The 14,763-nt window shown below is 37.3% G+C and overlaps 1 long non-coding RNA gene across 4 annotated transcripts; it reads left to right on the top strand.

Annotated features, from left to right (window-relative positions):
- The first annotated feature begins 723 nt into the window (after window positions 1-723).
- LOC136256012 (uncharacterized) lies at window positions 724-14,529 on the top strand. 4 transcript variants are annotated; one of them, XR_010701278.1, is made up of 6 exons: window positions 724-949; window positions 7,994-8,083; window positions 9,863-10,042; window positions 10,090-10,216; window positions 10,268-10,401; window positions 13,835-14,528. It is a non-coding gene; the product is annotated as an uncharacterized lncRNA (long non-coding RNA). The 4 variants fall into 4 exon arrangements; XR_010701280.1 differs by lacking the exon at window positions 724-949 and adding an exon at window positions 2,720-7,941 and having other exon boundaries at window positions 13,835-14,529; XR_010701279.1 differs by lacking the exon at window positions 7,994-8,083 and having other exon boundaries at window positions 13,835-14,524.
- Window positions 14,530-14,763: the final 234 nt, after the last annotated feature.

Here is a 14,763-nt window from a genome sequence, read left to right as displayed (position 1 = left end):
TGTGAAGTGCACAGTGATAAAGTATTTGGCACAGCCACACCCATCCTTGCTCAATACTAATGAGGACACCTCAATAACCAAGACACTTTTCCATGGTCTCATTTGTACTAATGATTAGTGTACAGAGTTTTAGATCCCTGAAATCAGGTCAGGACACCTTACTAAATAAATTTAATACAGATACTGTAGTGTATCTAATGTATACAGGGGCTCACTGTACAGTACTTTCATACAGTGTTTAGTGTCTTCTTTACAGGTCTTTAATGAAATTAAATCACGCGAGAGCAGTGTGTGACATGGAAAACCATGCGTGAGGTAACAATCAAAAGTGTGTGTCTCATTCATAATGGGTGATAGCTGAGGTGTCTGGAGTAGATACTGGATCACTAAAACACCAAGTGTAAAGTCATGTATTAAACTCCTAGACTTGCTAACTACCATACACTTAGTCTATATAGTATTGAAAATGCCATTTACAAATCGTCGTCTCAGTTCAGTGTTGATAATGGCATCACTCTAATAGCTACCTTCAAGATTTTTTCAGATATACAAATAACAAGATAATCTGCTCTCCCTAACCACTTAGCCTGTCTGTGCCCTTCACCCTGGATCCGCCCCTGGACAGTTCACATTACTAGTCTCCTCTAACACCGAATCCGGCATTCCTTTAGTGTAAACCCACAATCGATTGTTTACCATATGATAGTTCCGGAGATGTGCAGAAAGTATACGGTCTATTAAGTTGCTGTTTTGCTGACTCGGTTTTTAGTAGCTACGCTGGACAAGTGTGTCGTATCTCCTGCAGTGTACAAGTAGCCTCCGAGGTCAAGTCTCATATATTACCTGATGACTGTCAACAGCCGATTAAGCCTGCGTGCGATATCAGTGTGTGACCATAGCAAAGACCATAGACCGCTATGACGTACGTGTGTACCTGGCTTACGGAGCGGTAAGCGATTACTTAGTTACACATATTATCTATGGTGTAAGATAGGCTATGATCCCACACACGTGTGGAGTTATGGTGATAGGCTGATAGCTATCAGTAACTGGACATCAGTGTAGCTAAGCACTGATGATGCCTTGTCTGTTTTGTCATTGTATGTTCACTTTATACTAGCCCAGTGGCTAAATATGATGGATGCAGTTACAGTATCTATATAACATTTAGCTAAATGTTTACTAACTGTTTGAGGTTGTTGAAGTATGTGTGGAGGAGAGAGAAAACAAGAATAGGAATGTGTGTTGGAACTTGTTTATATAGTTAACTGTCATGTGACTGAACAACTATATAGGGAAAGGAATGAGAGACTCGATGTTTCACTGAATATCAGTTAGGTAGGGGTGGAAGGTCTATGAGTACTATTACTCCAGCTACACTTGGTTAAGATATGCACATAATAAGCACAAATGGTCGCCAAGCTTCCAGCCCCATTTAGCCAGTATATAGCCTACTGTTTGCACTGTAGCTTTTTTGTTCACTATTTCATCTTCCAGACAATAGTGTAGCTTGGTAACTTCTATAATGTTATAAATGCAGCTAACTGCTATAGTATTAAGACTGGCATACATCAACTACACCACTCAGTTATTGTTTATTTCGAAATAATAGCTCTTGACATGCGCCACTGTAAAAGAGTCACATCCGAATCAGATCTGGGTTCCATCCGTATGGATTTCAACCCTCCTTGAGAAAACATTTACAGCACTTTTTAACAATAGCTAATAAGTTGCCAAATAACATCACCTAGCTGGTGTGTTATGAAGAGATTCCACACTATTTTGGTGCATGTGTACTCCAGTTGAATCTGAATAATAAGTTGTCTGTAATATTCAGCTACCAAATAACTCCTCACTGTGTTCGGTGCATTTATTTATATGTATACCCTACTTGGCCATGGATTTGACAAAAACCCTGCCTCAGTTCCCCTTGAAAAAACAATCTTGCGATATTCATAACAGTATTGTAAGTGGGTCAGTACTGTTGACCCGTTTGACACACTGACCCGAATAGTAATCCGGATCTGACCCGCATGTGACCCGGTTTAATTAAAATAGAGGCGTGCCCCAAGAGCTAGATTAAAAGTCCACAAGTTCCACTACATTTTTTTACACTATAAAAATTGTCTGCAAGAAGTGAGTAGCTACGTATTATCAAGTGGGTGTGGCTCCACGTACGTATTATCAAGTGGGGGTGGCTCCACGTAAGTTTACATGCAGCTACAGAATCTCCAGAAGTTAGTTACCTACATTTCAAGTAGCAACACGGATTTGGTGATGTATGCATGCCCACAGAGCACAGCTGTTACAATTTTGATAAGTGGACGTGGCTCTACATACTCCGCACAGACAGCAAAGCATATTCCTGAATGGTGGGTGTGGCTCCACGTAAGTTTCTTGAGTGTTTACAACTGCATTTTTATCAATACAATCAAGCTTGTTAACTTATAGTCACACGTGATCTCATCCGGGTCAGACCCAGATATTCAGTAAAGTGGATAAGACCCACTTGACCTGGACAAAATGTGACCCAAATGACCCGGATAATCCGGATGACCCGGCCCACTTACAACACTGATTCATAAGTACACTGTGTTATAACTTTCCAGTGCTTATAAAGGCTATGGAAACGATCTTAGTTAGTTATCACTGTGTGGGTGTGTTCTGGTGACCAAAACTGCTTTTCATGTGGGTATAGTTATAGTAGTAAAAATGGATCAAGAATACTATATACTGATGGGGTCAAAGGCCAAATTTTGAGTTCCTATCAGCTCTGCTTTCACTCAGTGCAACACTCAAATCATTCTCCACTGTTGATGAAAGAGATCAGCCAGCTTTCTGTGCTTTAAAGCAGCTAATTGCAGCTACTGAACGACACCAAACCTCCAAGCATATAACATAGTTGCTCTAGAAACCAGATCCATCAGTTTAGAGGCTTTCTTTCTATATCAGAATTATTAACTTTGAACATTGTGAAGTCTGGAATCAATAACTTAATAGGCCTGTATTGAAGATTTTGTAAAAGGGAAGACCTCTTCAGTATGGCAAATCCCTTTATACTGTCAAGTAGCAAGAATTGTAACAATTAAGAGCACAGTTATACAGAATAGATTAATAGTGACTTGAGATTGTTTCTGCCACTGATTGGCATGTGATGTTTATTTATAGTTTATTGTCATTGGCACTACCAAAATTTAATGTTTCAATATACTTATAGCATAAAGTGTTAGATCTTGCAGGCATGTTAATTGACAGCAATACCAGAACGTCTAAAGCTAATTCACTTTATAATGATCTGATCACTGAAAAGTAAATAATATTTGATAACTTACTGGTCACAAAAAAACGTTGTTCTAGAGGATCACAACTCCCATTACAATATATCACAATGTCCTACCTGGTGTAGCTACAGTCCTGCAGAATGATATGTAAAGTGCATGCACTACATTCAATCTGCTTATACTCTGATTGTTGAAAACATGGTAGAAATATTATGGACAACTCATGCTTTATTCTTTACATGATTGCTAGATCATCAACGCACAGTACCATGCATACATGTTACCCCTGTGAATTCATATACCCTTACAAGTACACAAAAAAATTGGAATTTTCAATTGGAATTTACGCCCCTGGGGTGCGGGGCGTAAATTCAGATGCGGTATGCGTGGGTTCACCACAGGCATAATAATAATTTCAAAAAAGTTCACAAACAAGTACACAGAAAAATTTGGAATTTTCAACTAGAGTAGGGACCATAGCACATCGATAAAAAGTACTGAAACAAGCTGGAGTAGTGCATGATATTAAATCACAGTAAAACGATAAGAAGTGTTATATCCCTACTGTGCTCAAGATACTATAATGGAAATGTACAGTAGGGCTTATTATTGTTTTACTGTGATTTAATGTTGTGCACTACTCCAGCTTGTTTCATCGATATGAAAAGTGATATCCATTACTCTTCATTGTAATCTATGTTCAATCCGTTACACAGCAGTACGAATCAAGAACTGTTCGATAAGCACCTCTGCAGTCAAAGTAGCCACTATGAACAATACGGATGATTTCCATTACGAAAGGAAGTTATCACACGCTACTGCCAAATAAACACCTTTTGCTGTCAGCAAAGATGAATGGGACACAAAGGAGGACACTGGTAAGTCCATGAAGAATGTATTGTGCGCACTGCGGTATGTCAAAAGGCACATGTCTGGCTGAAGCGATGTCGAACAGTGAAAAATCAAGCCCGTAGCTAGGTGCCTACCCATAGCCTTAGCTGTTATTGAGTTATGCTTGTCTGAAAGCATCAGTCAATCACTAGAAAATTCTGTTTAATAAATTTTAAAAATTTTATAGCAACTTGTTGAAAGTATTTCAGATCGATCTGAAGGCTTGTTTAGGCTTAGTTCATTACCTAAACCAATGCTGCTTCATCGTTGTCAGGGAAAAGTGAGGCTGGTTTTTGGGTGATGCTATTTCATGGGCCATGCCCAAATCTTTGTGGCCCCTACTATACAGTACTATCGTACTGTATGATACTACGAACAAAAAGAATGGGACACAAAAAGGACAACAGTAAGTGTGTACTGTCAAAGGTAGCATAAGGCAAACTGAGGCTTCTGGTCAAAACTTTTGGTAGGAAATGCAAACCTTCATGATCCCTCCTACTATAGGCAGTACAGTATACACTGAATGGTTTAATATTTGTGGTTCTGGTCACTTTCGGTCATGTTGTAATGAGGCCATAGTCTTGTACATCAGAGTGACTAGAAGTAACAGCATATGAACCAAGGCCTAGTTTGACTTGCTTGGTTGACCACTGAAAATTGACTAGGTATAACAGTCCTGGAGTTGGCTAACCCACAACACTGGAAGAACTAGACAATTAAGTTTGATTGTTGTGAATATAACTATAAATATGGGAGTTTTGTGCCCATACAGTAATTGTTTTTAGCTAATACGTAATGGAGTGAAGAGAGTGAATCAGAAATAATACACATGTCAATTCTTACTATACTGATGCCTATGTGTGTCATAGGCCAGAACTGACAAAGTACTAGTGAATGTGCATGTAGTATGACTTGTATTATCATTATTTTGTTTGAGTAGTTTACCATCACTTAACGGACACCTTGTAGCTAACCTGCACCCATAAAGATTATATCACATAATTTTGTTTTGTGGTTAAGTAAAGCTAACCTGTAATTAATGAGTAAATTGCAACTAGTAATGGCACATTAGATTGAAACCTTAGCAGATATATGTGGTTAGTTAGTAATGTTACAGTGAAACCTTAAAAGTAATTGGCCTTATAAGGAGATAGCAATATGAATGATGAGAAACTCATTTTGAGAAGCCTCCTTATTGTCAATGGAATTGATTGTACATGTACGTGAACCATTTCCTTTAGTTGATAACTAACTGTGTGCAATACTTCCGTCTTGTTGATTTCATGTAGTAAGGCCACTATTTCAGTTTTGCCATCATGTCCAAACTATATCCCTTTCTTAAGCTAGGAGCTTTATGAACATTAAACTACATGTCTTGAGTGAGCTCCAAGTAAATAGTGAAAATCACATGGCATAAGTATTAATGCATTAACTGATGCATGAAGAGTTAACTTCATCGTTTACATGCTCACAGTTAATAGATCCCAATACATGTACAGTGTGTCCCTGAAAGTTTATCTGAATTTTGTGTAATAATCATTAATACCACTCCTTCATGATGTAACTATCCCCCTTATAGCACCCCCTTGGCCCATCACCACCGTCTGCTGATAGTGGTTGTTTTGGAAAGGTGTGCAGGGTTTCACAGGTTCCCCTATAAGCCTTAGTACAGGGCCATGCATTGTCAATTCTCTCCTTTTTGAATTTTGACTACTCCCTACTTTAATCACTGCATGTTTTGCTAAGATGGCTTGGAGGTCGGAATACTGGAGAGTTGTAGCATTCTGTGGAAGCCACAAGAATTCAACAGGCCATATGGGCTCCTAGGTGAAACACCTGCACTTTCACACCCTGAGCTAACCTCAAGATGGATACACAGAGGAATTAAGGAGATTTCCTAAGTAGTCTCCCCCTGTGACTGCCTGTGGTGCATACTTATTACTCCAACCTCTCTGGAAAGAGCCAATCCAGACCGTGTTCCATTATACAATTCCATTACCCTACCAACAAGTACGTATAGACCCTCACAAATACAACTGTCCAGAGAGGGTGGGAGTCTGGGAGGGAACAAGCTCTCCACGTTTTTTCACACTTCACTGTGCACCTTCTGATAATGCATGCGTAACAAGTTGTTTTCCTATTAATGTCCACCCATCAAGATGTGGTCACCTTTTGGTAACACATGCACAACACTCATATTCCAATTAAGGTTCCCCCTTGATGAGTGGCCACCCCACTTTTCTTCATGGCTGTTGTGGACACCAGTTGACTTCCTAACTGTAGTTCCACTTCCCTGCACTGCCCGCTTTTTACCAGGTCAGTTGCCAATTAACACACGCACACACCCTTGGTGTTCCGTTGCTATATTAACTTTGTTTAACTAGTTAAACTTCATTTAATCAATAGTCGTAATGATTAATCATTGTAGCCCAAGTTAATGCCAGAATTGGCCACCTTGTATCTGTATAATATGTGAGTTTAGTGTATCCTGTGCTTGTTGTTTATTCCGGCTGCCAATAATGCCAAGAAAGTGAATTAAGTCAACCATGATGTTAATGATTTCATTGCTTTATGAATATTATTGTGGTTTGTGTACCTATACACTTGAACAATAGAGGTACTGTAGTAATAATGTGCTGCATATTCTCTTTCTAAACTTGTACTCGGTTCATTTTTTTTCAGTTTTGTGGCCAGCTTACACTTTGCAGGTTAAGGCAGTTACCACAATGTGAATACTAGTTGAACATTGCAATAAATTATCATATCAATCTGATCGGTTAAGTGTGTGTTGAACTGTTTTGTGGGTCAGTGTAGGAAACCTTATGATCACTTCAGTTCCTTGATCAGTGGTCACAGTATTGTACACCTGTTCAGCTCTTGTATGGTAGTGTATGTAACAGTAATGTGATAGTTGTAATTTGACAAAGGAATATTGTGTTATGTGGTCAACACTCCCTAGTAATGTAATTATAGTGACAATTATACAGTTTATTCTAAAATTAATAATGATGTTTGACTGGGAGATACATCTATGTAGGAACACAATATAGCTATGTACTGTCCACAAGCTATCTTGGCACATCTGTAGCTAAAATTGCAACTACTACGTAAATCCATTGTATGAATTTTACTTTCAATTTTTAAATTCTTACTAATATGCTTTCCACCAAAGTATCATCACCTAGGCGCTTAACACATACCTCAATGTTGGAACACACTACATAAGTAAGTAGTTACAGGTCAGTTGTTAAACATGGAAAAGTTGTGTGTGTTTATGTTCTCTACTGGGTTATGTATGAATAACTATACTGTGCTACTGAAGTCTAAGAAGTGAACATATGTTATTGTCTTTCCAATGGTCAGTATTGTAACAACTGCTATGTCAATTATATTCAATAGCACCAACAACCCACTTACCACACCACACCATTAACCACTCTCTGTTATATTACAAAACAGTTTCTCCCCCACACAGCTATTTTAGGGAGTGGTATAGACAATCACCTGATAACTTGCTTAATAACAACAAATCCACCTGCCAAAACATTTAGCATTTTGACCTGCCCAAATTATTTGTTCAAAAACTGTGTTTGATAGAAACCAAAAAGCAAGCTGTACTTCATGCTGATGGAAACACGCAGTAAACATGTTAACAGTTAATGTGCATATACACTGCATATTGTCCTTGTTGTGTATACCAGCCAATAATCTCTTCTTGCATAACATCAACATGGGTATTCCCCAAAGACTGTGTGGTTATGGACATATGGTCAGTATACCATACACTATCTTGTGGTAATAAAATATTATTTGACAAATAGGTATCAGGTGTGTATGTGGTGATAACTTGATGGACTTGCTATATATATATATATGGGATGTGTGCTACTGAGACTGGAACTGTTAAGTAGGTGGGTGATTACTCACATGAGCTGAAGATTATTTGTAACCACATTTACAAAATGTATCTGGTTGCACAAAGCAAAATGTCACATGAGCAGTCAGTCAGATAGCACCAGTTGGCTGAGTGCTTTTTAGGACTGTCACAACTACTCTTAGTGGATAAAGGGCCTACAGCTGACCCACTTTTGTTTCCCCTCCATTGAGTCCATTTCTTCCCCTTATCACCCACCACTGTACTGCTTCACTAAGAATGAAGCTGTATAGATATTTGTTATAGTGGTAGAGTAACACCTGAAACAATTTGAGCATTTTGAAGGGTTTTTACTGAAAGCCACAATTTTTCAACATTAGCCACTGTCATACTATGATCAATTGAATACTTCAATCTGAGGTACCTTTGTGCAAATTACTAGGTCACATTATAGTGTTTTGTCCCTATAACTATTATAGTATCAGGACTCTTTACTAACTATAAGTTAATGGGAATAGCTAATTGTACAAAATTGATGGCACTGGCCAGGAAAGTAAGAGGCTATGAAAAGTAGTAAAGTTTTTAAAAAGTATGTATAATATATTAACATGCTGATTGGTGTGGCAATGCCTTGCAGTGTACACTTGGCAGATTCAAGCAGTGCACACCCCCAGGGTGTAATCACCACTTACCATGGATTTCAAAAATTTTTTCCTAGTTATACACACCACCCTTCCACCACACCTAGCTCTATTGCCTACTTTTACCCTAATTCAAACCATAATAACATATTCCACAAAGCCATAAAGTGCATGCAACAACAGTGTACAAATGCCATAAAGTGTACATAACAACACAAAACAAATAAACACTCATACAAATATCTATACACAAGGAAAAGGCAACTAAGGAAATCATTGGAGTAGGGTATAATAACTTTTGCACAAGCCAGGCAGATAAGCATTGTGGATACGGCACAATACAGAACTGGATTAACAGTTTACCATGAAGCAAATAGGTCTTGTACAAGATTGCAACAACACACAGTATTATGCATAGCAACACAACATGATAGCAGCAACTACTGAATAATCATTTAAGTTAAATTTAGCGTGATTGATTTGGTTTTGCCATGCGCTGATAATTAGCACTTCATCTGCCCAAATTCTCCCCAAATTTCCTCAGTTCCCTATCACCCTGTTATAGCAATACTACCATATTAGTTGGTATCACACACATACACATGAAATGGGAAGAACATGTACATCCAATGGGCTAATACCTGTAATTTTAAGCCTTAGTAACAGAAAGGAGGTGTATTCCTAGCTATACACACCATGTGTTTTGGGAGGGATCTCGTGATCTTAAACCTGTCAAACTATAATTTACAAATTATGCAGTGAACCATTATGACATCATCATGTCTACAAAACTGGCTCACATTCTAACCATATTGATTTCATTTTGTGGTGCTATGACAATACACAAAAGGCTAGTTTATATTCTCTTATTTATCCCTAAAGCATGTTGGCTTCATTTACTGTGGTATGGTACATAGGTTTGCACTGTATTTATTCTACCCCATGTTAACTTCAGTTTATTGCGCTGCAATAAATTACATTAATTGTTGCTTCAAATATAATGAACAGTTATGTAGCCATGTTTGCTATACAACTGGATGCACTGCCAGCTAATGTGTCTAATACCACTGATCATAAGCTAATTAAACTGTTTTTGTAGTATTTTATGGTCTTGATTTTCAGCTGATATGCCATCTGCTGTTTGTGTATAGGCATTAGTTTCTGCTGTGCTGTAGGCAAAGATGCTGCAGGGTGCACGTGGTACGATGATGAAGGACTTTTAAAAATGTGGAAGTACTGTAGTAACAAAGTTGATTGTCTTCGTGTTTAAGTCAAGGCTGTGGTTGCCGGGCTATGATGTTACAGTAGATATTATTACATTTGCTGACAACAAACACTTATGTTGTCAACATAAGGTGTGTTTATAGTGACTATAATATTGTGGCTACCTTGCATTACATAGCTGTGAGGACTGGTCTTGTATGGTATGACTCCTGATACAATTACTGTGATTGTACATAGCTGGCTAGGTGTGGTACTTTATCAACAGCTGTCATAGATTGTCAGACTGAAAAATGTCTACTGAAATGGTGAGTAACATGATTCAGTCACATTTACCTGTATATAGTAAACTTCTATAGTATAGTTTATCCATGAATAGTTCTCAGGAAACTTAAATACATGTGGACTAAGTTTATAACAGGGGTGTCACGTAGCAACTGGCAGTGGCTCTCTTCTTCAAATTTGTTTGTGACAAGTCATTGACAAGTTTCAGGTCAGTCTTGCTGATTGGTACTGTAAATAATAGAACTGTTTTCAAGGTTTTTAAATACGCACCGTAGAGTCTGGTTGTTAGGCACATTAAAGTTTAATTCCCAAAAGATTATTTATTAATCCCTTGTGTCTAATGAGAAAAGGTGTTTATAGATTAACTCTGAGTGCGAGGGTGGTATGATTTACAGTCGCCAAATGTACCAATATTTGTACTTCAATTTCTGTGCAAATCTTTCATGTGGAGCATGAGTTCCTTACTGCAGTAGACTGTTTCACTTGGTAAGTATAGTTAAATCCATGCTATTATTGGGACATGTACCATGTGAAATTTCGTGGCTAGCTAGCATTGACCTCTAGCATTTCTTCTTTTGTATGGCTGCACCCTTCATGTTCTTCAATAAGTATACGCCTAATAATTTATATGCACTTAATATACATGCACTTAACAACCAGACCGGCTCTATGTAGGTTATAACATGGATATAAGCCAGCTATATCTAAAAGTCTTTTTAATATTTTGTTAGGCATGAAAAAATGGTGACTGCTGACTTACTGTAAGCCTGTCTCTATAATTATGACCACATACCTAGTTCCTATCACCAAATACAGTACACGATGATTGTTATAAAAATCCATGTGTGGGATGAAAGTACAACAGGCTGGATTCCATGTATAAGCAAGATTTATCTATTATAGGTGACCGTATTAAGTATCCAATTGCATGTAACATTGGATGTGAGAATGTAAGACATGATTAAGGGAAGTTTCACATAACCACATAGCTTTGTAGTGTTAGCTATGAATGCACTCAATAATTTTATCACATTTCAGTGGAAATTGTGCTGGCAGTTACAATACGTACATAAAAAACTTAGTCACATAACCTAACCGACTCATGAAAAAAATTTTAATGGTACCCGTAACAAGCACAAGTCAAGTTAATTGATCCTGAATCCCCTAACTACAGGCCAGTGTTCTAACCAGTGTGAACTGTATACCCTACCTGTAGTACTATCTGAGCTTTGCCTGTTAAGCACAATAATGTCTTTCACTGCCTGACTGTCTATATAGTTAAGGGTGAGTTCAACTGCTAGGGTCAGCCTGCCTTCATTCCCTCCAACCCTACAACTATTCTGTTTTGATGGTCTAGTAAAATGGTCAACTGCCAGTTGAATAGTTCATAACCAACATACCAACACAATATCCATTCTGTTATATTATTGTGTGTCACTTAACCTCTAGGCATCAATAATAATATGTGACTGGATTTGACAAAACCAGGCTTCCACCCACACCCAATTCTTCGACTTTAACCCCTTGTAACTTTACCACTCAGTATGCTATTGACCTACAATTTCACAAACGTCTGCCACTGCGTTATGCAATAACAGGTCAAAATTTGAAAGTGATAGCTTACTCCTATATTGAGTTGTGATCCTTCGAAATCGCAAATCTGGATGTGTATGGAAGTCTGATTTTGTCAAATTCAGTCACATATTAAATTTATACTGATGATGATGATTAAAGTTGTGTCACACTTTTAACGTATTTCTTAATAAGATATCACAGTTGTTCATTTTAATGGGATGATCATTTAAGATGATGTTCCTCTTCTGACTTATTATATTCATCTGATAACTCAGTCTACTTAAATATTGTTTTGTGGTGACAGTAACAGGATGTGTCAGCAAATAGTGCATGTATCTGGGCTATTGTATGGCTTAAGGGGACAGGCAACTATGTCCTATGGCTTCCTTGAATAAAAACATTGTCTTTACACAAGCTGTAAAACCAACACAGACACTATTCCCCATATCACCAATAACAGCAAACATGAGTTAAAATCTCCAAACTATCCCTTTCTTACTAGCTGCAAGTTAGTAGTTTTATTACATGTCTTTAATGAGTTTCACAGGAAATAGTGAAAATTACATGCACAAATATCATTGTATTAATTGAAGAGTTAACTCCATTATTTACATGCTCATTAACTTGTATCAGTTACAAGTCATCAGTGATAGTCTGGTTTAAATGGACCCCAACACATGCAGTGTGTCTCTGAAAGTTCATGTGAACTTTGTTAGTACAGCAATCAATAGTCATATATAAAATGTTGTCAATGATTATTCAGTGGAGCCCAATTTAATGTTAGAATCGGCCAACATGCACCTGTACATGTGTAATATGCTTTAGTCTCAGTTTAGCATATCCTGTGCTTGTTGCCAAGTACTAACTAAGTGAGTGAACAGTTGTGGTTCACTCATCATGTGATGTGTATGTGTATGTACAGTAGATGATGCTATTCAGAAAAAATTAATTAGAGGAAATTGCTGTTATTTTAGGAAATATATAGAAAATCCCACAGCTCATTTGAGCAAGTATTTCAAGAATTACTACCATACTTTTGTTAAATCTAAGATAGCATTAAAATACCATATAGAACTACAACTGATGGATTAGATCCAAAATTTATAGAACTGTACATGTGTAAAGTTCTTCTACGTTTTGGCCTAAAACACTAAACCATATTATAAAGCATTACAATAAGTGATTGCAGGTTTAAACTGCACATAAGGCTTTCCTAGCTGGCATCCAGCAATGTAACTAACAAGCTCTTTATCCATAAATAATAACCAACAGCTTCTATCTCAGCTTCTATCCGCTGTGTATGGGTTACTGTATTTCCTTGTTTAAATGCTGCACCTTTAATAGTCACTGCGTTTGAATAGTGGCTCTACTGTGCCCTTAAAGATAGAGCATAAACGCTGCCCTTGAATAAATTTAAAGCTGCAGCTATTATTTAAATCCATAGTCCTCAATTGTTCTAAGGAGTTATCTGGTTATCCTTGAGTTAGAAAGATGAAGTAGACTATCCTGTACTGTTATATATTCAGTAATATTTTTAGTAAGGAAAGAGCTGTCTGGAAGCCATACTTTCATCTGCTGTTCCCTTTAGTGCACATCGTGCTGAACTAAATATACTAGAGCTATTAAATACGAAGTAAGCAAGTAAGTACGTACATGCTCTTCTTAAAACAACAGTTTTTACATGACATACTGAATACTATAGTTGCTTCCCTTAAGAGCTACTGTTTAAATGCTGCCCTAGATTAGTGGCCATCCTTAACTAGTAGCTGCACTGATTTTTGACACTAGGCTAATAGTAGCTGCGATGTTTAACCAAGTAAATACAATACTTATTCACTTTGTATACCTTGCTCCTGACATATCTTCAACACCTGACAGCATGTGACAAGCCTCCAAACCTCTAAAGCCATGTGTGTACTTTAAGTCAATGGTGCCTCAAAGCAAGTGTAGTTTAATTTGCACTCTTCCAACTTACTATTGCTTATGTAATCAATTTTCCTGTTGTTTAGATAGCCACATAAGACTTTTCTTTGATTCACCTTGCTTTCGCTGCTATTTTCTCCTAGGTAGCTCCATTGTTCATCACTGCAGCTGCTCATTCTTCTTAGGTTGAACATCATGTGTAGGTTCCGTGTGTGCTACATCATAAGAAACAACATGGATAAAGTCCAGTATGCCACTAATGCCATTATCATTCCAAGAATAACAGACTAGCATATACAAACTAAGTCATAAGCAAACTTCTTGTCATTCACTGACAGTCCAATGTGATAGAAGTTGATTTAAACTGCTGGGACAACAAAACAAGGCAACACAATGCAACCTAGTGTTCTGAAATTCCATGTTTGAATCTGGATTCTATTATGATGATAATTGATGTCGAGTTGGCCAATATGTCAGTCAATAAATTGATTGCTTACGCTATGTAGCTAATGATATGTGACAAGTTGTCTGAGTGTAATGATGTTTGTAGTTGTAAATGTGTGTTGTAAAAAGTCTTTGAAATGTTGTACAACTACACACATGGACCAGGTCATATGCTTAAATCATTATTCATATGATGTTATTGACTACAATACTGGTACATAAAATGTCCTTTTTATAACACTTAAATTCATTAGCTACTTACTGCTTTAGATGAAATTTCATCCCCATGTACTGTAGCAGTAGTTACAATTGTGTTCATATTTTGTACTCTGTAGTTTCATTGCACTTGCAGTTTTGCCATATTCATGAGTAGGCCCCAACTGATCATGCTGGAATAATTAGAAGTATAATAGGTAACCAAAAGCATCAAGCATAACGCTAGTATAATAGGGATGATTTTCAAAAAAATTAAGTGTATGCCAGAAAGAATGACCACAGTTTGTATGATTGCAGCATTTCATATAAATTATACTGCTGGTTATTTACTTTGCAGAAATATGATCGATATACTCTAATAGAGTAATCATTTACTCTAATACAACAGTCAGGAAACACTGGTGTGCTCTAA

This window comes from Dysidea avara, chromosome 5 (assembly GCF_963678975.1).
Source record: "Dysidea avara chromosome 5, odDysAvar1.4, whole genome shotgun sequence".
NCBI classification, from domain to species: domain Eukaryota; kingdom Metazoa; phylum Porifera; class Demospongiae; order Dictyoceratida; family Dysideidae; genus Dysidea; species Dysidea avara.
This window is presented reverse-complemented; position numbering and strand designations above follow the sequence as displayed.